We start from the raw sequence: 24,303 nt of genomic DNA, 5'->3' as shown, positions 1-24,303 counted from the left end.
GTCCTATCACTACAGTCCCTAATGAAGAGTCCCTCCCCAGCATCACTATAGGCCCCTTTAGATACTGGAAGGCTGCTATGAGGTCTCCACGCAGACTTCTCTTCTCCAGACTGAACAGCCCCAACTTCCTCAGTCTGTCTTCATACAGGAGGTGCTCCAGTCCCCTGATCGTCCTCGTGGCCCTCCTCTGGACTTGTTCCAACAGTTCCATGTCCTTTTTATGTTGAGGACACCAGAACTGCACACAATACTCCAAGTGAGGTCTCACAAGAGCAGAGTAGAGGGGCAGGATCACCTCCCTCGACCTGCTGGTCACGCTCCTTTTGATGCAGCCCAGGATACGGTTGGCTTTCTGGGCTGTGAGTGCACACTGCAGCCAGGCTGCTCTGAATCTCTTCTCTGCCCAACCTGTAGCTGTGCCTGGGATTGCTCTGACCCAGGTGCAGGACCTTGCACTTGGCATGGTTAAACTTCATGAGGTTGCCATCAGCCCACCTTACAAGCGTGTCGAGGTCCCTCTGGATGGCATTCCTTCCCTCCAGCTTACCAACCAAACCACACAGCTTGGTGTCATCGGCAAACTTGCTGAGGGTGCACTCAATCCCACTGTCCATGTCACCGACAAAGATGTTAAACAAGACCAATCCCTGAGGGACACCTCTCATTACTGGTCTCCAGCTGGACACTGAACTGTTGACCTCTTTGCATGCCACCATCCAGCCAGTTTTTTATCCACTGGGTGGTCCACCTATCAAATTGATGTCTCTCCAATTCAGAGACAAGGATGTCGTGTGGGATAGTGTCGAACGCTTTGCACAAGCCCAGGTAGATGACATCAACTGCTCTACCCCTGTCCATCAGTTCCGTAGCCCCATCATAGAAGGCCAACAAATTGGTCAGGCAGGATTTCCCCTTAGTGAAGCCATGCTGGCTGTCACCAAGCACCTTGTTGTTTTTCATGTGCCTTAGAATGCCTTCCAGGAGAATCTGCTCCAAGATTTTCCAGGCACAGAGGTGAGACTGACTGGTCTGTAGTTCCCTGGGTCACCCATTTTCCCCTTCTTGAAAATGGAGGTTATATTTCCCTTTTTCCAGTAGTCGAGGACTTCACTTGTCTGCCATGATTTTTCAAATATGATGGCCAGTGGCTTAGCAACTTAAGGTCACTAAACTGGATTAAGTTCATCACAAAACTACAAGATACTTAGGGGGCTTTTCATGGACCATCTCTTTCTGTCCATGAAGTCCTGCTCAGCCACGTTTTGCCTGGGGCAAAGTTCTTCCTTGCTGAGAACTGCTGCTCCTTCTGACACCTTTTGATTCTTGGTTTCATACTTTACATCTAATTTTATTTTTTCTCTTGTTTTAATTTAGTTACTGTTGCTGTTGCAACTATGGTAGACAATACATGCGAGCATGAACCTCATAACTCAGATTTCAGCCAACTACAGCAAAGTAATTCAGTGCTCTACAAAATGAAAACACTGGAGCAGGTTCAGCCTGCTCCAGTGAACTCCTGCTGTCACCCACTAGCTACCAATCCTTTTGTGGCTTCCAACAGTTTAGAATTTGAGCACTGCACAGTCATTAAGGTACCTATACACTACAGACAAGTAGAGAAGCATCATTCTCTCCAGTTCTCTAATGGACGAGGTGCAGAAGCCTGGTAGACTCATAGTCTGATGAGAATTGGGTGAGAAGATCTAAAGGAGCTCATCTTCTTTGTCTATTTTATCCAGAGCTGAAGAGGTATAAACCTTTGAATTACTGGGAATAAAACTATCCACTGCAAAAGTGTGTCCTTCCCTTTCAAGGAGAGGGGTGCAATATTCAGAGAGAGCAGAGAAGGCATTCAAAGCTTGTTCCTCATTCAGTTTGTATCATGAGGACATTCTGGCTCTGTGAAGTACGTGTATGAATTTTCCTGAGACTTAGTGGAATTGAAATGAGGTGTATATTTTGCTTGAGGTACCTCATCTTGTAATAAAATCTTGGACTGACCTATAGCACAAGTATTTCTGAAATACTGGTCAGTAATAAACACAGGAATTAATATTATAACCACTAGATGAATCTACGAGGATATTATTTATATACAGATACATGCTTAATCAGCAAAATTATCTCTAAACCTTAAATAAGTTGCACTATTGTTAGAAATGCTATTTCCTACTTAATAAATATTTAAGCCAAATATCTCTCACATTCACTGTATTTTGAGATGGACTTGAGAAAATGTGTTTAATTGAAGTCAAATGATTCAATACTTCTAAAAATAATTGAATACATATTCATGAATAACAATATCGCTTTGAGATGAGTGAGCCCATACTTTGAGTGGGCACATGCTGTTCTTCATTAGCCAGATAGAGTATGACCTGCTCTTGGACAATATGAATGTGAGCACTTGCAGAAAAGTTACTGGAAATTGAATCTGGGAGTAATACTGCAGTGCGTCAGCTGCTCTGTGATGAATGTGTTTTTACATAGCTATGTCCTGAAGTAAATGGAGGTAGCTTATCTTTCAATGTACATGACTCTGCCTGCAAAATGATCTTGAATTCTTTGTGTTAAATGCAAGTTAATAGAAAGTATTTGCAAGATACTTTTCCTTAGAGAATGACTGGAAAAAAAAAAAAAGAGTAGGTAGTGGAATCTACAGATAGAGACACTTTCAAGTAGTTTGGTACCAATGAGCCAAGCAGTAAAAACTTAAGAACATCTCATTATTTGGACTGCTTTGTCTTCACATTTTAAATTGCCATCTTAAGTTTTACCCCTCGGCATTTCCTGCATCTTCTTTATTGATACTATGTTGTGTCAAAAGCAATGTGGCAATAAGTAGAAGTTGTACTGAGTTGAGGGGAGTATGTGAATGGAAACAGTTTCATGGATCTGCAAAACAATTTTGTCAGATAGCAATTGCTGTGAAACAGCTTGTTTATAAATCACCTTTTTCTCACTAGATTCCAAATCTCTTCTACATACATCATCCCTGACAGCCAAAGGCTTGCCAAGTTGACAGCTGTTTTGTACTTTAAATTCACCATGAGCAAACACTACATTAGCAGCAGGCTATTTCATCAACTAGATGTGTATTCCTGCAGACCAAAACAAAATATGGACATTTTTCACTGGAAATTTTACCAGTAACAACAGAAACAACAGAAATGAAGCAAATAACTTCACTCCTATAGGCTTTCTGTAGGTCTTCTGAGTTTATCCCAAATCCACCCAAAAATGTTCACTTACAATAACATCTGATCTCAGACATCATCAGATGAGATAACATCTCATCAGGCACTTATGCATGTCTCAATTAAATAAATGATGGAGAGAAATCTAGTTTGGGAGGGACTGCTGGAATCTGTCTTCAGAAGAACTAACTTCAGAGTTAAATCACATTGCCGAGGGCTTTGAAATATCTCCAAGGATGTAGATTCCACAACCTTTTTGTGAAACAGTGTTGCACTATTCTCCCAGTGAATAGTATTTTCCTAATGCCCTTCTGCTAAGAAGGTTTGTGAATTTACAGCTTAATTCAGAATTGAGATTTTGTGAAAAAAGGTCTTCCCTCTGATATACAAGTCACCTAGCTTCTTATTGACTTCTCCTGTTTAAATTCTACAGTTTGTTAGAAAGTAAACTAATCAGTCATGTACAGGTGATTACATCAAAAGACTAGTTGGGAATTACTAAAGAGATACAAAAATCATAGAATTGTAGGATCAATCATAGAATCATAGAATGGTTTGAGTTGGATGGGAGCTTTAAAGATCACCTAGTCTAACCCCTCTGCCATGGGCAGGGACATTTTCCACTAGATCAGGTTGCTCAAACCCCCCTCCAACCTGACCTTGAACAGTGCCAGGGATAGGGCATCTACCACCTCCCTGGACAACCTGCTCCAGTGTTTCACCACCCATATCATAACAACATTCCTTCCTAGTCTGAATCTACACTCTTTTAGTTTAAAACCATTAGCCTTTGTCCTATCGCTACAGGCTTTCCTAAAATGGCCATCCCCACCTTTCTTATCAGCCACTTTTAAGTATTGAAAGGCTGCTACAAGATGTCCCCAGAGCCTTCTCTTCTCAGGGCTGAACAACCCCAACTCTCTCAGCCTGTCTTCATAGAATAGGTGCTCCAGTACCCTGATCATCTTCATGACCCTCCTCTGGACTTGCTCCAACAGGTCCACATCCTTCTTACACTGGGGCCCCCGGAGGTGGACGCAGTACTGCAGGTGGGGTCTCATGAGAACGGTGGAGAAAGAGTAAACCCCCCTTGACCTGCTGGACAAGCTGCCTTTGATGTAGCCCAGCATACAGTTGGCTTTCTGGGCTGCAAGCACACACTGCTGCTCACGTCCAGTTTTCATTCACCAGTACCCCCAAGTCCTTCCCTGGAGGGCTGCTCTCAATCCCTTCATCCCCAGCCTGTATTGATACTGGGGGTTGCCTCAACCCACGTGCAGGGCCTTGCACGTGGCCTTATTGAGCCACCTGAGGTTCACATGCACCCACTTCTCGAGCTTGTCCAGGTCCCGCTGGATGTCATCCTGTCACTCAGATATGTCAACTGCACCACTCCTCTTGGTGTCATCTGCAGACTTGCTGAGTGTGCATTTGATCCTACTGTCTGTGTCACTGATGAAGATATTAAACAGTACTAGTCCCACTACAGACCCCTGAAGGACACCACTCATCACTGATCTCCATCCAGACATTGAGCCATTGACCATTACTCTCCAGATGCAATCATCCAGCTAATTTCTTCTCCACCTAATAATCCATCCATTCAAACTCGTACCTCTCCAATTTAGAGAGATGGATGTTCTGGGGACTGTGCCAAAGACATTACAAAAGTCCAGGTAAATGATATCAGTAGCTCTTCCCTTGTCCGTTAATGAGATCCTTGTATATATTTCAGCCTTGATAGAAGCAACGAGCAAGGCAATGGGGGGATAGTGTAGGCAATAGTGTAGGTTCAGCATAGGTAGATTAAATGTATTCTGTGCATTTACCTATGTCTTTTGCAAATATCAAGCATGCTATTTCTTTTGAATGTCATATATAAATGGTTTGTTTGCATTTGACCTGTAAGGGGCTCCAGGTCAAGCACTGCTGGGCAACAACATGGCAATCTTCTCTCCGAAGTATGACAAACACATAAAAACGGTTTCCACAGCTCACTAGCACACTTCTTATACTACCCAAAGGGTAGTATAAAGGACCTCTGTTTCATCTGCAAAAGGCTAAAGAGAGAAATACCCTGCTGTGACACAGTGGAACCAAGAGGGAAAGAAACTTTCTCTGAGGCCCTGAAAGCTTTAAGATGTTGGAATGCATATTTGAACCACAAAGGTTACAGGCAGTATGTTACTGTTACATTTCCCTCAGATCCATATCTCACCAGGGTATTTTCAGGCAATGGCTACAGTGACAGAAACCTTCAAAATCAATGAGAAAACTTGACAACTGTGTTTTTAGCTTGTATTTTTGTAGGTTATTCAGTTCATGAGGGATCTCCTAAAAAGAAAACAGAAAAAAAAAAAAAAAAGAAAAGTAAACATCCAGAAATCAGAGGCTTCACATCCAAAATTAATATGTTTATTCCTTTTAGGCCAATTTTTCACAGCATCACTAAGTTTTTTAGTCCTAATGATGAGATTTGTCATCTTAAGAGACTTCACCATCTCATCTTAACATCTCAAAGAAAATGCCTAAATATTCCTTTTGTCACTTCTTCTTGTAGATTTCCTATCATCCACATGTCTGTATATTCTGTCCACTTTAACATGCCTTTGTATGAAATCTCTACATATAAGAGCCCTTTATCTCTACACAGTCTTTTTCTTGAGGACTAACATTAACTTACCAGGGTTTCTACAGCTAAAACCAGACTTAATAAGCCTGATCTTTGGCTAAGGATTACATCAGATTAAAAAAATTCACTGCAGTTTAGGTAGACACAATCTATCAATCAAAGTGTTGAAGATGTGGAGAACTACTGCATGGATCAATCTGAGGTACCACAGCAGAGGTAGAAAAAATGATGGAAGTATAAAAATAAAAAACAGCAGACAATGCAATATAGAAATTATCTAAGCCTGTGCAAAGTTTTCACTCATAGAGGAATCTTCTTTTGGAGATGTTAAATAATGTCCTGAAGTGGGGACTAAGTAATTAAACAAGAAATCCTGCAATCTACTGTAAAGATATGAAATCCATCTGCTGAAGATATCATTCACATTCAGCAAGGTGCTTAGAGCATAAGGAGCCAAATTTCCTAAGATAGTGAGCTTCTACAAAGTCACCTTTCAAGGGGATGCTGTCTCTATTTACCAGTGAGATTAAAACAGATGATGCTCCTTCCCACTGAAATAGCTACCTCTATATAATTCAGACAAACAGTGATCAATCCAGAAGAAACCTTAGTTATTTACTGCCCACTGTCAAATGCTCCTTGTCTCAAGCAAGCTTACAGAAAGGGTTCTGAAGTTGTTTCCAAACACGTCTAATTATAGGAAACATCCTGGACCTGGCACAATCTGAATTTAGGTCAAAACACAGGACAGGAACAACATTCTCTCAGTTAGGTGGTCGTCTGCCATTGGTAAAGAGTACACAAATGTTTCTGAATTAGTCATTCCTGACCTATTAATATGCCTGAAGGAGATGGAGGAATTCCAGGGAAACAGACTGCCTAATGCTCTTAGCGGAGAAGACATGTACTAGTCATGCTGAGAAACTGTATCTCCCTTACCTCTGGAGCCTCATGATTAGTTTGTTATCTAACCCTATTAAACATTGATAAACACAGAAATTACTGATTTAGCATGATAGACTAAGCGTGAAGCTCCATGCTTTTTTCTGTCTTGAATAACACGAAATACCACACCACAGATACAGCCCAATACTTTGCCAAGAAGTATAGGAGGATACCGATCAACTTGTTAGAACAGAAGCCAGGAAAAGACAGGCTATGCTGATTGTCACAAGAAGGGGCTCAGGGTTCGTTTTGGCCACAGGATTCTCCTTTTTGATGGAAGAGAAATAATTAGCTCCCTGGTTTCTTGCTTAAAGGTAGGGATTCTTCTGCCAACCTTGTACAGCATCACCTGTCAATCATGAGGAGACACCATCCTGTCTTGAAAAAAAAAATGGCTAGTTCAATGGTATATCTAACTTGGCCATTTCCCAATGGAATTTTAGCAATATAGTACAAAACAGAGCACATGACACACAGGACGTTTCATTTCAACAGCTGCAGCACATCATGCCCAACCTATGTTCTCCATGCTGATTTTCCACAGCATACTGAGAAATCGCTTAAACGTTAAGAAACATATTATTCTTATCTTTAACACACTTTTGTGATACCCAGATTACTAGGAGTGTGAAGTGACAGAAAATGTTTTCTTTAGAAACAGTGGGATGGGCATCAGCAGAGACAAGGTCCCTGCATGCAGAATTTCCTCAGTGAGAGTGTAGGAATGATGGCAAAGTTTTGCTTGCTCTTGGTCAGAGTATATGCTGCTATGTAGTCATGGGGCAAGCAACAGAAACTGTAAATGTTCATCATCAGAAAATTTCTTATATCCTTGATGCTAGCTGATGCTCACAATGCATTGAAACAACAGGAAGAAGCCTTCTCTATCCCATGGCGTAGCTATTATTCTCTGATTTGTCAGCTGGTAGTAATGTAAATATTGTCCAGATATCCGCTCCACATGCAGACAATATCAAAATTAAATGCAAATAATGTGGTGGTCTTTGCACCCTGAAGGAATAGTAATGAGATGTTATTTGATTATTGGGGCATACACAGGTAAACTGCAGGAAGTCACAACTTCAAAATACCAAGAGCCTGTCATAAAATGGAGCCAGTTTACATTAAGATTATTGATGTAATTCCTTGTGTAATTCTGAAATGCCTAATTTCTACTGTGTCCGTGGCTAGTTGAACTTGTCCTAGTGTATGCAACAATTTTCGTGTATTTTATCTGAGAAAATTGAAGGATATTGGCAGAAAGCACTGTAGGAAGATTGAAAGCAACGTACAGATCTCTGATGGGCAACAGCAGTTCAGTGACAAATACAGCAATTACAATCCCTGTCTACTGTATTTTGCATATGTATATGAAATCAAGTCAGTAATTTCTGTTTTCATGCTATGTTTTCAGCCTAAGATCAGGCAATTATCAAGGTTGAATTTCATAAACAAACAGAAAAGGCACAAAAACCTGACAACGGAAAAGAAGACGAAAATCCCCACAAATTGTTTCTTCCTTTGACTTGATTTTTTAAAATACATATATATATCTGTACATAGGAGTTCCGTTAAATTTTAGTTAGTCCACTGGGAAAAAAAGGAAGTAACACAAACATAGGCCATCTACTCATGTTTCATTGTACTATCTTATTAAGTTTCAGAGAGTTTTAGGAGATTTAATGTCAAACTTTTATAATCATAATTGGGATAAAATTAAGTTTCTGAAGTGGCACACTTCAGATTTCACTTAGGATTTGCTGCAGTCACTTATTTCTCAACATGTTGCTGATTACAGTCTTCTAATTCTGAGAGGGCTTTTGGTTTTGGATGACCTGTGAACTTGGTTTCCATGGAGATATGTGACAGTAAAAGTCAAAAAAATCCTTTACAAAACAGTGATAAATGGAAAGATTTTGGAAGTTGTTACATTTCTTCTATTCTCCAGTATATATGAAGAATACAGATTTTTTAATTTATTACCATATTTATCCTATATCTATACATATGAAGATTACAGTAAATCCATGAAAAAGCCTTCTGAATGTAAGAGAGAGTTGTGAAAGGACTAATGTTTATGTAACAGGTACTGCCTATTTCAAAAAGTGAGTAGAATGCAAAATATTGGGGTTTAGTTGTATCTATAAATGTATTCTCTAGTAAAAAAAGATAAAATACCGATTATAACTATAAAGTTGGTGGAAAAAGTGCCATTTATTTCAAGAAACGATTGAACCAATTTCAGTATTCATAGTTAGACACAGAGACTATGCAGTATATACACTAAACTGTTGGCAGGAAGAATACTTGGAATTAATTTCTTTTCCATTTTTACAGCACTTCAATAGCTTGTGAAATAGCTCTGAGAAGATTAAATGTTTCCTGCAAGTAAACCCTATCTATTTACATACATCATTTATTTTTTTCATTACCAAGCATGTATATAATGGAACAAGTCAGCAAAGACATGATGGAGTTAATTTCAACTTTGCTTTGTGCATGTCTTTTCATAAAATCACACTGAAAATTTCAATTTAGATATTTTATTATATTTTCCTAAAAATTCCAGTGGCAGGGCAACATTAGTTAAGAATAGGTGTCCTTCATTGTGGCTTTATAACTTTCCCCAACTCTACTGTTTTCATACTAGCAGAAACACTCCCAAAGCTTTGGTAAAGAGATAAATCATAATACCATACTTTAGTATGTAATTGGGATGACCCTGGGAGCAGTTCCCAACTTTCAGCTGCCTCTGGAATGCTGGGATGGGACCTGGGTGGGAGGTGTGCTGTGCCTACATGATACTTTGCACAGAAAGCCTGCAGCCAAAGAAATATTTGGTTACTGGGACACCAGCAATACTAAATATTACAGTTTACACTCAACTTCAGTGCTCTAGCAATAATTGATGTCAGACAGGTGAATGCCTTTGCTATCACCATTATTATTAAATACTTACATTGCCTTGCAACTTCAGTCAAGGACTAAGCATACATTAGTAAGTATTTTGAGTATCTTTCTTAGACATGAAGGATATAGAGCTTGATATCTTAAGTGTGGACTCACTTTTTTTGGAAGTCCAGACTAATCTGAAACAGGAAAAAAGTTAAAGAGGTAAAACACTTTAAATAAATACATAAATACACAAAGGCTTACAGTGAATAATGGAGGAATGGGTGAGAGGCATGAGAAGTCTTAAATATTACATTGCAGTGAAATTCTGCAGGGAAAAGAAAGGAAATTTGGAAAGGAAAGGGAAGGGGGAAGGGAAGGGAAGGGAAGGGAAGGGAAGGGAAGGGAAGGGAAGGGAAGGGAAGGGAAGGGAAGGGAAGGGAAGGGAAGGGAAGGGAAGGGAAGGGAAGGGAAGGGAAGGGAAGGGAAGGGAAGGGAAGGGAAGGGAAGGGAAGGGAAGGGAAGGGAAGGGAAGGGAAGCAAATCCACGGATTGCTTGGAGTAGGAAAAATGTATTGGAAGTACCACCATATACTTACATGTTGTATCCTTCCTCACAGAATCACAGAATGGTTGAGGTTGGAAGGGATCTCTGGAGGTTATCTAGTCCAACCCTCCCTGCTCCAGCAGACTCACATAGAGATCAGGACTACATCCAGATTGCTTTTGAGTAACTCCCACAATAGAGACTCTACCACCTCTCCAGGCAATCTGTCTCAGTGCTCAGTTACTGTCACCAGTTTTACTTAAAAAAACCTGAAATATCAAAAAATTTTAAAGTTCCTAAACATCCACTTCTGAACACTGCCTAAATTAGTGGCCTAGATGCACCTTTAGTCTGACAGCTATGTAATATGCTTTGTTATGTTTTATTGCAGAGATTTTCTTTGCAGGGTATAGAAAAGGCAAAATATTCACCAACACAAGAGACCTGTTCTACAGTATTTCATTCAAATCACTTCAGAACTCTAGAATTTATCATCCACTTCTCACCCATTAAGCTGGCTCCTAACCTTGAACGTGTCTGTGATTTACAATGCCAGTCCTTTCTCTCTTGCATCTGATTTGCAGACCAAATACAGAGCTGTTTAGCTTTAGTGTCTGGTGGTTTTTTTTAAGCTCACTATTAGCTTATCGGGAATTACATTTTAGAGCAGCTTTTTGGAACAATATCAAAATGTGTTTTTCTTCAGATACTGAAGAAAAAGGGGTCTAGACTAATAAACTGAAACTTCCATGTATAAATTGTACATTCAGTTTTACATAGATGGAAATTGTACATTCAGTTTTACATAGATGGAAATTGTACATTCAGTTTTACATAGATGGAATACTGAGTTACCATATCATTATAATTTTGTTTAGCCACCTAGAATCTTTTTTCATAAATTATCATCAAAACCTTGAATTAAACAAAATTATCAAACAAAACCTTAAATGCATAAACATAACTTTAGTACATACTTCAGTATAATACTTCAGTAAATTACGGTTCTAATAGTCTTCTAGTGACACAAATGATTATTTTACTGTAAGCATGTAGCAAGTTAGGAAGATCTCTTAAATGACCTACATTTCAGAGTTCAGAAACCAACTTTTCCTCCTCATATGTTCAGCACCAATCCTCTCCCTTTTGACAGTAAAAAATCATTAGCAAACAACAACTTTTCAGCTTTTTCCTTTGTAGAAACCCATCAAAATTATGTTTGTCGTGCCACTAATCATTACTTAAGGTTTAATAGTAACAAGATGCAACATTCTGTGATGGATAGCAGCCCCCTTTAATCAGACCTCTTTTAATACTTTTGGTTAATGCATTATGACTGTGTTGCTGTTGCCTAATACTTGAAAGCATGAAATTCAGATGAAGAGTGACTATATAGAGCTGGCAGCTTCTTAGCTCAATTAACCTGCCTCTTCTGTATATTCTGGGTTACAACTTCTGGCTTTATAGACTTGGGTATGTTTTTTGGTTGTTTTTTTTTTTTTTAAAAAAAAGCAAACCAAAAAATGTTGAGAAGAATATAAATAGCATTATTGTGTTATGTTTAGGTCTTGTTGTCACGGTTTAAAGCCAGTCAGGCAACTCGTTCACTCACTCCCCCCCCCTTCTTTCGCTCCCCCTACTCCCGGAGGGACAGAGAGGAGAATCAAAAGAATGCAACTCCCACGGGTTGAGATAACAACAGTTTAGTAACTAAGGTATAACACAAATCACTACTGCTATCACCAGTAATAATAATGATAAAGGAAATAACAAGGGAAGAGAATACAACACCTCACCATCAGCCAACCGATAACTCGCCCGCCCCCAACCCGACCAAGCACCGACTGGTGCTTCCTCCAACCCTGCAGACTCCCAGCCCTTCCGGCTAACTCCCAGTTACATCCCGGGCATGACGTGCTGTGGTATGGAATACTTCTTTGGTCAGTTTGGGTCAGGTGTCCTGTCTGCTTCCTCCTGGCTTCCCCTCCCCCCTGGCAGAGCATGAGCCCCACAAAGCCCTTGGCCAAACCAAAACATCCTTGTTATCAGCTCTGTTCCCAGGCCGAAAGTCAAAACACTGCACTGCACCAGCTACCAAGAAGGAGAAAAATGACTGCTACTGCTGAACACTTGTGTTAGGGCTTAGGTCTTCCCAGAGTGAATGAAGGGTGACAGGAGAGCAACTGTAATATGTGGCCTTGAATACTTCTGCTCTTAATAAAGCTAGTGGGAAGAATACAATCTCCTCCAGATTTTCAATATTTCTATGGCTGACTTTGGTTATGTGTTACAGTTCTTGTTTGATCCAAAGATTCACTCTTGAAAGTTATTAGAGGAGCACAAGAATGACCCACTTGATTCTTGAGTTTTGCACTGTTTTTTCAAGGCCTGGCAGATTTTCAGTAGACTGGGATGTTATAGCACTTTAAACATAGGGCCCAGCAATGCCATTTATACTCTAATTTTTGAAGTCAGCGTCAGTGACATCTAGTGATTTCCCTGGTGTGTTTCACATCAGGAAATTCGGTACATCAGACTTTATTATATGGAGGTTTTAAAAGATCAAGCTAAATGTTCTTTTATAAATTCTATGTCACTGACATTATTATCTTGCAGCTGCTTATATGCAGCTGACCAGGAAGGCCAAGTGGATGAGGCCCTCTACAGACAGACAGGAGTGACCTTATGTTCACAAACGCTGGTCCACATAGAAGACTTGAGCCACCCTGTTATCTGTTGCAAGAACAACATAGCAGGGCATAAGCCATCCGGGAGGTTTCTGGAGTATGTTGATGATAACTTTGGTCTCCAAGTAATAACCAAGGAGGGCAGGTGCTATGCTCGATCGTGTTTTCACCAACAATGTGAGGCTGTGGGGGAATGTGCTCCCTCAGCAAATTTGCCAAGGACACCAAGCTGTGTGGTGCAGGTGATACGCTAAAGGGAAGTGGTGGGATCCAGAGGGACCTTGACAGGCTTGAGATGTGGGCCAACACAAGACTGGCTTGAGAGTAGCCCTGAGAAGAAGGGCTTGGGAGTGTTGACTGACAAGAAGCTCACTATGACACATCAGTATGTGCTTGCAGCCCAGAAAGCCAATGTAAGCTGGGCTGCAGCAAAAGTGACCAGGAGGTCAAGGGAGGTGATTCTCCCCCTCTACTCTGCTGAGACCCCCACCTGCAGCACTACATCCAGCTCTGTGGCTTCCAGCACAAGAGGAATGTGGACTGACTCAAGTGAGTCCAGAGGACTATGAAGATGCTCCAAGGGCTGGAGCACCCCTCCCATGAAGACAGACTGAGGGAGTTGGGCTTGTTCAGCCTGGAGAAGAGAAGGCTCTGGGCAGACCTTAGAGCAGCTTCCAGTACCTAAAGGGGACCTACAAGAAATCTGGAGAGGGACATTTTATAGGAGCATGTAGGGATAGGAGAAGGGAGAATTGCTTTAAACTGAAAGACGGTAGATTTATATTAGAGATTAAGAACAAACTCTTTGCTGTGGGGGTGTTGGGACACTGGAAGAGGTTGCCCAGAGAAGTTGTGGCTGCCCCATCTCTGGAAGTGTTCAAGGCCAGATTGGACAGGGCTTTGAGCAGCCTCGTCTAGTGGAAAGTGTCCCTGACCATGGCAGGGGGGTTGGAACTGGATGACCTTTAAAGTCCCTTCCAATCCAAACTATTATATGATTCTATGATATTACAATATGTTATTTTTATTTTACTTTAAGATTAGTTGTTCTTCCAGTATTTACAGTCTGGTATGGTGTTAGAGGTGAGTGAATTCTCACATTTTCATCAAATCTTTTTAAAGCTGAATTGAGTGCTATGAAGTTTTTTGTATTTGCTTCTGCAAGGGTTAGAGCAAGTGACCTTGCTGCCTGAAATGTTCATGGAAGCAGCAAATATTAAATAAATATTAGAGATTACTGGCAAAAAGTAAATTCTGATTGTATGAACTAAAATAACCTTTATAGAAACATGAGCCTGAGTACCTCCAAATCAGAAAGGAAACAGAAAGTGGTCAATTCTATGTACTTTGCATCTTAAATACCAGCAAAATAAAAACATTTCTAAAAGATTTCAAGGAATTATTCAAGGAATACAAGATACATAGAACATTAACAAATTATGTATAATTAAACCCTACACAGTTATAGTTAAATCAAAAGATATAATTCTCTGTCACCTCAGTTGTTCTGTCTTCTTTAAATTATGCTTGTTAGCCTTATCTTCTTCTTTTTTTTTTTTTTATTTTTTTATTTTCTGGCATGATTTATCATTTGATGGTAGGACAGTGAAACCCTCCAGTAGCTTGTGTGGAGGGCATGGAGTCTTAGTCAGTATTGGTGTTAAATCCACACACATATTTTAGTAATGAGATAGATATGACTGATCTTGCTCTGTGATAGGCAACACCAGAGGTCTTCTTGAGGTTGCTTCTAGACCTGTTTTTCAGGATTCCAAAGTACTTCTCCAGTAAGCAACTCATCAGTGTTATCTCTGTTAAAGATCTTCATTTGCATGTAGTAACTTTGGTAAATTGAATAAATAAATGGCATTAATAGATTGCAAAAAATGCAGCTTTTAGATTCAGAAAATCTGCTTTATTGAAAAAATATATATTTTTTTTTATAATTAGTTCATCATGGGCAAACTTGACTGCTGTCTTCTGAGAAACAGGATCAAATTTATACTGATCTTATTGAGAACAAAATACTATGTGATGAAAATTTATCCTTCTAATGTTCCTCAGTGTACAGTAACTGTATCAAATAGAGTACAAATAAAATACCAGTGCATGTGGGACGTGGGAGAACATGATGTTTATTTCATTCTCAGTCTGCTTTAGCAGTTCTTTCTGTTAAGAAAATGAAAAGAGTGAGACCTTGCTTGCCTCTGTATTTAAGCTCATATTAAGGAATGATACTATGTTGGTGTCTTTCTGCTCTTCAGTGCTAGCCTTGAGATTAGGATACTTACCAAAGTTCCCAGTAAAGCTACTTCTGTTTCTAAGCATGTAGGTCAAGGTCTGTCAATATTTTAGCATTCAGTGCTTTCTGAACACTAGGCCCTCTCTGTGGTATTTTAATACACCAGTATTTATATTCAATACATAGTGATTCTTTTTTGAATGCCTTTACAATTAGTAAAGATGGTTTTTGACTGGACAGTAAGTATGCAGTTGTATATAGTCATGTAAACATAAGCAGATTGCATTTAGTAAGGACTGAGGAAACACACCTGTTACATGGGTGCTCAGTGCTTCCAAAGGCTCATTTTCATAGGTTGAGGGACACTATATCAATAAGTTGGGAAAGTTAAGACAGAAATATGACATTTTGCTGCTAAGGTAATTGAAAATATGGTCTGTACTTTTAATCTTAGTAGCATTGTTATTATGCAGATATCCTGCAAATTATCTATTGACATTTTAAAAATGTATGGCACTATTTTTAACTCCATTATGCTGTTTATAAATTGATGCTATTTAAAACTCTTCTGAAGAGTTCAAGTTCAAGCAGTTCAAGTTGGGCAAGATTAGTTAAGTAATTTCTGATTTTCAGTACTGTTGTATTACTGCTTACTCTACCGATACCCTTTGGTGTCTTGAAAACCACAGTGCTAAATCTTAGCCAATTGTTTGGGTTTTTTTTCTAAGAGTGTGAGTATTTCTAACATTCTGGGACCCAAATTCTTCAAGTCAACATGGCATATTAGATGGTTTCTATAGGGCAATGAGTTTAAAACTTAATGAAGTGTGAAAGTGTTTTGATACAAAAAACACTATACAAGATATGGATATTGGTCATGAGAGGAATACTACAACATTAAAGAGGAGTATATCAGTATATATTAATTTAATCTCAGTGTCATTTCAGTTATCTGTTAGTTTCTTAGACTGACCAACCTAATAAGTTGCTCATGTCTTCAGGGAACAAAATAAAATTCCTTTAGGATCAGCTTAATAAATTATGAACAGCCATTATGCTTGTAATTAAAGTCATGTTACCCAAGACCTGACTGGTGAGGACAGCGGTTTTGACCTAATTAGCTGGTGACACAATAACGTTTTAACCACAGTTAGACAAAATGGAAACACCATACACCTTCAACATCCAACAGTGCTTGGGCTCTGTGAGTAATATTGTGTGGATAATCTTACAACAGGTATTTTAATGTAGCATGTGCCTTGTCATAGATAAACTTGCTGGTTTGTGGTCAAATTAAATTCACTTTCTCTCCTGTTGTGGTTTTGTTTTGTTGTTTTTTTTCTTTAATGGAGTCACAAATATTCTGTTATCCAGACTGAAACAGATTTGACTTACAGTATGTTCCATTCATATAGGTATTTGTCTGCCCATTCTTTAGAGCACTTATTCTATATTCACAAACTGCAGGTTTGCTTTCAGGATTTTACTAAATTGCTTTTCTTACAATGGATTTTTTTCTACAACCGTGTATAATCTTTGTTATTTCATTCAGCAATTAACTCAATTAATGTGGCACTAATGTTTGTTTTAAAAGTACGTGTGAGTATCTATTAAAACCTACTAGAATCAGAAAAATATCTGTTCATTATGTCAGCAAAAGTGTAAATTGGAAGCTTGGCTCATTACTCTGCTGTAAAGTGTATGTGATCTTAAAAAAAAAGAGGAAAAACAAGAATAATTTATGATCTACACGTGGCTTTAAATTTTTCCCAAATTCCTTGTGATACTGTTTGTTGATAAGTGCAAGATGTCTGAGAAAGGCAGTCTTCAGGATTACATAACAATACCAAAGTTGACAATACTATGTAAAGTAAGACTCAATTTTCCATAGATATGTGTATCATATGAGTGTGAACAGTGGCCTTTCATAATCCATCAAACATTATCATGGTGCTGTGTCATTAGCAATCTGTGCCAAAGGAATGTAGTAGTTATGTCCAAGCTTAGCAGAGCTTGTTAGAGCTGTGCAAAGCAATCTGAGTTTGCCCTCCAATCTCTCACTATACAGCCCATTCTTTATGGTATCAGTTATTAGCGTACCTACAGTTCCTTAACCTGCTCAAGTAAGGAAGTGCTGTAGTCTCCATTTTGGGCATGCAAAGCAGAAGGTCAAGCAGGTGAAGACTTGCATGTTAGGTGTCACAGAGAAACTCATGGGCATGGTAATTTGTAATGTGCGTCTGTAACTGGATGACAGGCTTCAGTTCTGTAATCAAGTCTCCTGCAGCCTACCCTGACCATGTAACATCAGCACCTCTTTTATGTTGTGCAGAAATACTGCTCAAAGAGATGTTATGCCACTTTTGGTGTTTGGGATTCTAAGGGGCTTGAATGTATCCTTTCCACTAACCTGCAATGGTCAGTTTAAGGGCTGCTGATATAAAAATATGAGTTAGAGGAAAGAAGTCTCCCTTGACTGTCAGAATCATTGCCCATTTGACAGGCAATAAGCAGCAAAGAGACAGCTGCCATCGAGGCTGGGAAAACACAATATAAAAAGGCATCTAGAACATCAGAGATTAAACCAGTTTAATCTCTCAGTGACAGCTCTCAGTGACAACTATTTATGAAACTGGATGCATTAGAAACCACTTCTCCAAGTGGAAGTCTGGCTGTGATATTTTTTAAATTTTTCAAGGCATGCTTTAAAAAAAAATTAAAAAATTAGTCCAGAAAACATGCCTGATGCTTCTTTTTATGAAAAAGATATTTCATGGTTATTTCCAAGTCCTACTCTTTGGCCCCTTCTCTTTGAATTCAACATTACTCTGAAAAGTGCAGAAAAAGTGCAACAGAAATTACATTTTTGATAGGAGAGATTCTTTTAAATATGCTTATTCATTTTAATTACATGTATTTCTGTCTGTTAAGCATTTGAATTCTATATACCATGAAAGCCATTAGTGATCCTTTTTTTCTGGTTTTGTTTCTCCTCTCCAACTTCTAAATAGGGTATGTTATGAAAAAAGCTCACTTTCAGAAAACAAACAGTTGGGTTATTTTTGTCAGTATTGAGCTAATGTTGTACTTACAATTATATCATTCCCACTGCTTTACAATGCCTTACTAATTACACTTAAAGTATAGCTTTTCCCCTTTGTGTTGGTATATTGATTGTTTCTTCACAACTGCCTCGTTTTCTTCCAGTACTGCCAGCTACTCCTTTAAACTTTAACTACACAAAAAACTTGCATTTTCTGTGAAATGTCAAGAAATGCAATTAACTTTTCTTTGACCTTTTCTTTGCCTTAAGTATACTGCTTTAGATTCTGTGTATAACAAAGGGTTTTCTTTCGCATTGTACAAACAAACTGAAATACTGAGAATAAGGCTTAACACATATATGTCAGGATTGAGGAGAGTGTACATTTGTATGTGAAATATTTATAAATATATATTTGTATGCATGTATACATAATACAATGAACATAAAGATGACATATATCACATACATACAAACTGCAAATATGTTAATAGCATCTGTTATTAGGAGGAAGCATGCTTTAGAAATTTGTCCCCAAATGGTCCCTGTCACTGTGCGAATTTTTTTCCAGTCAAACCATGTATCCTAAACCAACAAAACAGATCATAAGTAAGCTTTACATTACAAACGTACGGGTATGCATAGTGTGCAGTAGGTCAGCAGGAACCCGACTTTCCTGTTAGGGACCTGAATGCACCCTCCTTTCTGGCGAAGTTGGCTGCTTGGCCTGGAGGCCAGCAACGGCAGCGCAGCTGCCCAACCTTGCACCAGGGAAGCTGCTGTGTAAAAAGCAGCTTTGCCGAGGTGAGTAGCTCCGGGGAGGCCCCTTCAGCACCGGAGAGAGCGGAAACAGCCTTCAGGAGCTTCGATCCTGAATGGCCAGAGCCACCAACAGAGCCCCGAAGCCTCGACAGGACTTCCCCAGGAGCCGGCAGCGCAGTCTGGCTCAGCAGCTCACTCACAGAGGGCAGTGCCAGGAGGGATGACACCGCGCCGAGAGGGTAAACACCGTCCGGGCAGGGCGGCAGCAGGCCGCGGCGCGGCGGTTTGCCCAGGCTTGTAGCAGCATCACGGCAAACTTCGCAGGTGCGGTCAGCCGGCGGCCATCAAGACAGCGCTGCGGCATTGCAGCCTCGCGGAGGAAAGCAAAGAAAACTAGGTCCTCTCTGCTGGCCGGGAAGGACACGGCAGCCGAGCGACCCAGACAGAGGGCCCTCATAAACACGTAGCTGTCCAGGCGTCTGACTGTAGTGAGTGCCAGAGCCTGTCAGTGATGTTAGATGGCAGCTGTGTTAAGATGTGACCAGGTTGATGATTTTCTCTGCATGGTGGCAGAGCTACGAGAAGAGGTGGAATGGCTAAGGAGCATAAGGGAATGTGAGGAGGAGACTGAAGGGTGGACACACACTTCCCTGGGAGAAGCAAGCCAGACACCTGAAAAAAACTTCAGGATCTTCTAACTTCTTGCCATGAGACAGATGGAAGGGAGCTGAGAGACAGGGGGGGTTGGAAACAGGTTGTTCCTCAGAGTAGACAGCATATTACTCCCCAGCTCATGTAACCTTCCCAAGTACCCCTTTATAACAGATTGGAGGCCCTAGTCCTTCAGGATCAGGAAAGTGAGGAACATGATGATAAGGGACCATCCAGGTCAGAAGAGTTCCCACAGAAGAGGTAGGACTAGTAGAATACCAAGTAGAATTGCAACCCTGGACTTTAGCAGGGCAAACTTTGGCCTTTTCAAGCAATTGCTAGGGGAAATCCCATGGGCAAGGCTGCTTGAAGGTAAAGGGGCCCAAGATAGTTGGTTGACATGCAAGGATTGCTTTTTCCGTGCTCAAGATTGGAGCATCCCAACACGTAGGAAGTCAAGGAAGAGGGCCAAGAGACCTGCGTGGCTAAATAGGGAATTGCTGGGTATGCTCAAGTGGAAGAGGAGAGTTTACAGGTCATGGAAGGAGGGGCTGGCCACTTGGGAGGAATATAAGGCTGCTGCTAGAGGATGTAGGAAGGCAGCTAGGAGGACTAAGGCCTCCTTAGAATTAAACCTGGCAAGAAGGGTCAAGGACAGCAAAAAGAGCTTTTTCAAATACATGGCAGACAAAACTAACACCAGAGGCAATGTAGGCCCACTGATGAACGGGATGGGTGCCCTGGTGACAGAAGATACAGAGATGGCAGAGTTACTGAGTGCCTTCTTTGTCTCTGTCTACTCTGCTGCAGGCAGTCCTGAAGAGCCCTGTACCCCTGAGACCTTAGATGAAGTCAGGTCGACGGAGCGGCTTGCCTTAGTCGATGAGGAATGGGGTTAGAGATCAGTTGAGCAATCTGGACGTCCATAAATCCATGGGTCCAGATGGGATGCACCCGCGGGTGCTGAGGGAACCGGTGGAAGTCATTGCTAGACCACTCTCCATCATCTTTACCAAGTCTTGGGAAACAGGAGAGGTGCCTGAGGACTGGAGGAAAGCAAATGTCACTCTGGTCTTCAAAAAGGGCAAGGAGGACCCGGGTAACTATAGACCAGTCAGCCTCACCTCCATCCCTGGGAAAGTGATGGAACACCTTATCCTTGGTGCCATCTTAAGGCATATCAAGGATAAGAGGGTTATGAGGGGCAGTCAACATGGCTTCACCGGGGGAAATCATGTTTGACCAATCTCTTAGCCTTTTATGAGGAAATAACAGCCTGGATGGATGATGGCAGAGCGCAGGATGTGGTCTACCTTGACTTCAGCAAAGCATTTGACACAGTCTCCCACAGCATCCTCACGGCTAAATTGAGGAAGTGTGGACTGGATGATCAGGTAGTGAGGTGGACTGCGAACTGGCTGAAGGAGAGAAGCCAGAGAGTTGTAGTCTATGGGGCTGAGTCTAGTTGGAGGCCTGTAACTAGTGGAGTGCCTCAAGGGTCAGTACTGGGACCGGTATTATTTAATATATTCATCAATGATTTAGATGAGGGAATTGAGTGTACTATCAGCAAGTTTGCTGATGACACTAAGCTGGGAGGAGTGGCTGACACGCCAGAAGGCTGTGCTGCCATCCAGCGAGACCTGGACAGGCTGGAGAGTTGGGCAGGGAATAACTTGATGAAATATAACAAGGGGAAGTGTAGAGTCCTGCATCTGGGCAGGAACAACTCCAGGTTCCAGTATAGGTTGGGGAACGACCTGTTAGAGAGCAGTGTAGGGGAGAGGGACCTGGGGGTCCTAGTGGACGACAGGATGACCATGAGCCAACACTGTGCCCTTGTGGCCAAGAAGGCCAATGGCATCCTGGGGTGTATTAGAAGGGCGGTGGTTAGTAGGTCGAGAGAGGTCCTCCTTCCCCTCTACTCTGCCCCGGTGAGACCGCGTCTGGAATATTGTGTCCAGTTCTGGGCCCCTCAGTTCAAGAAGGACAGGGACCTGCTGGAGAGAGTCCAGCGCAGGGCAACGAAGATGATTAAGGGAGTGGAGCATCTCCCTTATGAGGAAAGACTGAGGGAGCTGGGTCTCTATAGTTTGGAGGAGACTGAGGGGTGACCTTATAAGTGTCTATAAATATATATAGGGGGAATGTCACGAGGATGGAGCCAGGCTCTACTCAGTGGCAAACAATGATAGGACAAGGGGTAATGGGTGCAAACTGGAACACAAGAGGTTCCACTTAAACTTGAGAAGAAACTTCTTCTCAGTGAGGGTTGACGGAACACTGGAACAGGCTGCCCAGGGAGGTTGTGGAGTCTCCTTCCCTGGAGACATTCAAAACCCGCCTGGACACATTCCTGTGTAACATTATCTAGGTGTTCCTGCTCCGGCAGGGGGATTGGACTAGATGATCTTTTGAGGTCCCTTCCAATCTCTAGCATACTGTGATACTGTGATCCTGTGAAGAGTTGGAGAACACCTCGTATTAAGACTAGCTGTAATAGAAAGAAGAGTAGCAGTGATTGGGAAGATAGAAGGGAAACAGAGGGCCCCATATATCAGCCTGACCAGGCTCACAGGGCCAGTCTGCTGCTTCCCTAGAGCCAGAGTGGGGGATGCCAGCAGAAAACTCAGTTGTCTGGTACAGCCCTGCAACTGCTATCCTTTATTAGTCTTCCAGGTGGACAATGAGGAAATATCTTCAAGAAGCGTGAGGGGACTCAAGAAGGACTTCAGGAAACAAACTGGGGGTGTTGGGGGAACTGTCTCAGGGGCTGGGAGCCCAAGCAGTGTTCTCATCCTTCCTGACAGTCACAATGACAATGGTTACATCAGAAAAATATCACTACTTAATTCCTGGCTCTCTGACTGGTGCCAGCGCCGGAATTTAGGGGGTTTTGACCATGGGTCAGCCTACACAGCACTGGGCCTGCTGGAGGCAGACAGGGGTCCCAGAGGGGGAAAAGGATCCTAGCCCAGGAGCTAGCAGGGCTTTAAAGAGGGCTTTAAACTAGGTTTGAAGGGAGAAGGGGAAAACATCAGGCTCACTGAACATGAGCCATGGGGTAGCATGCTGCTGTTGGAGCCCAGATCCACAGGGCAATTTACATTCGTTTACGTCAATGTCTGCAGCCTGGGCAACAAGAGGAGCTGGAAGCCATTATGCAGCAGGGCAATTATGACATAGTCACCACCACAGAAACATGATGGAATAATTTGTATGATTGGAGTGCTGCAATGGATGACTAAAGGCTCTTCAGAAGGCATAGTCAAGGAAAAAGAGGTGGTGGGGTTGCGTTGTATGTCAGGGAGTGCATTGACTGCCTTGAGTTCAATGTTGGGAGTGAGAAGGCTAAATGTTTGTGGGTGAAGATCTTCACTGATGATCTGGATGAGGTAATTGAGTGCACACTCAATAAATTTGCAGACACCAAGCTGGATGGGAATGTTGATCTGCTGGAGGGTGGGAAGGCTCTGCAGAGGGATCTCGACAGGCTGGATGAATAGGATGAGGCCAATTGCATGAGATTCAACAAGGCAAAGTGCCAGGTTCTGCACTTGAGCCACAACAACCCCATGCAACGCTCCAGGCGTTGGGAAGAGTGGCTGGAAAGCCTCTCATGGAAAAGGACCTGGGGACACTGGTTGACAGAGCTGAACATGAGCCAGCTTGTGCCAGGCTAACTGGGCATAAGCTGGCCAACAACACCCTAGCCTGTATGAGCAATAGTGTGGCCAGCAGGGCCAGCACAGTGATCATCGACCTGTACTGGGCACTGGTGAGGCTGCACCTCAAATCCTGTGTTCAGTTCCTGGCCCATCACTAGGAAAGAGATACTGAGATGCTGAAGTGGGTCCAGAAAAGGTCAATGGAGGTGGTGAAGGGTCTGGAACACAAGTGTGATGAGAAGTGGCTGAGGGAACCGGAGTTATTTAGTCTGGAGAAGAGAAGGTTCAGGGGAGACCTCATCACTCTCTACAACTACCTGAAAGGAGGTTGTAATGAGGTGGGTTCGGTCTATCCTTCCAGGTAACAAGTGATAGGATGACGTAACGGCCTCAAGCTGCGCCAGGGTAGGTTTAGGTTGTATATTTGGAAAATATTCTTCACGGAGAGGGTGCTCAGGCATTGGAACAGGCTGCCCAGGGCAGTGGTGGAATCACTGTCCCTGGAAGTGTTCAGAAACTGTATAGATGAGGCCTTCAGTGATGTGGTTTAGTGGTGGTCTTAGCAGTCCTGGGGTAATGGTTGGACATGATCATCTTAAAGGTCTTTTCCAACTTAGCTGATTCTGTGATTCTATTCTATGATTCTGTAAGTGTAACCCTGTCCCCATTTGCTTGGAAACTGCTCTTAAGCCCAGGTCTTTGCCCTCAGCCTTCACTGTAGCTACCCTTCCCATGCCTGGCAATGCACTTTCCTGCCCTCCAGCCCTGACCTCCTGACCTACCTTCATCCCAGACTTGCGTTATCTTTGTGGGTTTGACTGGGTGTCAGTGGACTGCGGCTGGTCTTGTTTGCTGTCTCCAGACCTGATGTTGTCACTGACGTGCTGACTCAGCTTCTTGGCTTGACCTTGGACCTGCTGCATGCCTGTGGACTTGTCTGAGGATCAGGACTCTAAGCTGAACTTTGTTACTGTCGCTGGACCTGTCCTGCTTGCCTTGTTAGGTTGTTGTGAGCCTGTGCTTCTTGTCACTGCCAC

General features: G+C 41.8%; 1 long non-coding RNA gene across 1 annotated transcript in view; it reads right to left on the bottom strand.

Annotated features, from left to right (window-relative positions):
* Positions 1-484: 484 nt before the first annotated feature.
* The window catches only part of LOC134160439 (uncharacterized), a 456,110-nt gene continuing 432,291 nt past the window's right edge, over positions 485-24,303 (bottom strand). Inside the window, exon 2 of the long non-coding RNA XR_009963547.1 lies at positions 485-698. This is a non-coding gene — a long non-coding RNA (uncharacterized LOC134160439). The remainder of the gene's footprint in view (positions 699-24,303) is intronic.

This window comes from Pezoporus occidentalis, unplaced genomic scaffold (assembly GCF_034315485.1).
Source record: "Pezoporus occidentalis ecotype Australia unplaced genomic scaffold, CSIRO_AGI_Poc_V1 ctg16, whole genome shotgun sequence".
Lineage (NCBI taxonomy): Eukaryota > Metazoa > Chordata > Aves > Psittaciformes > Psittacidae > Pezoporus > Pezoporus occidentalis.
This window is presented reverse-complemented; position numbering and strand designations above follow the sequence as displayed.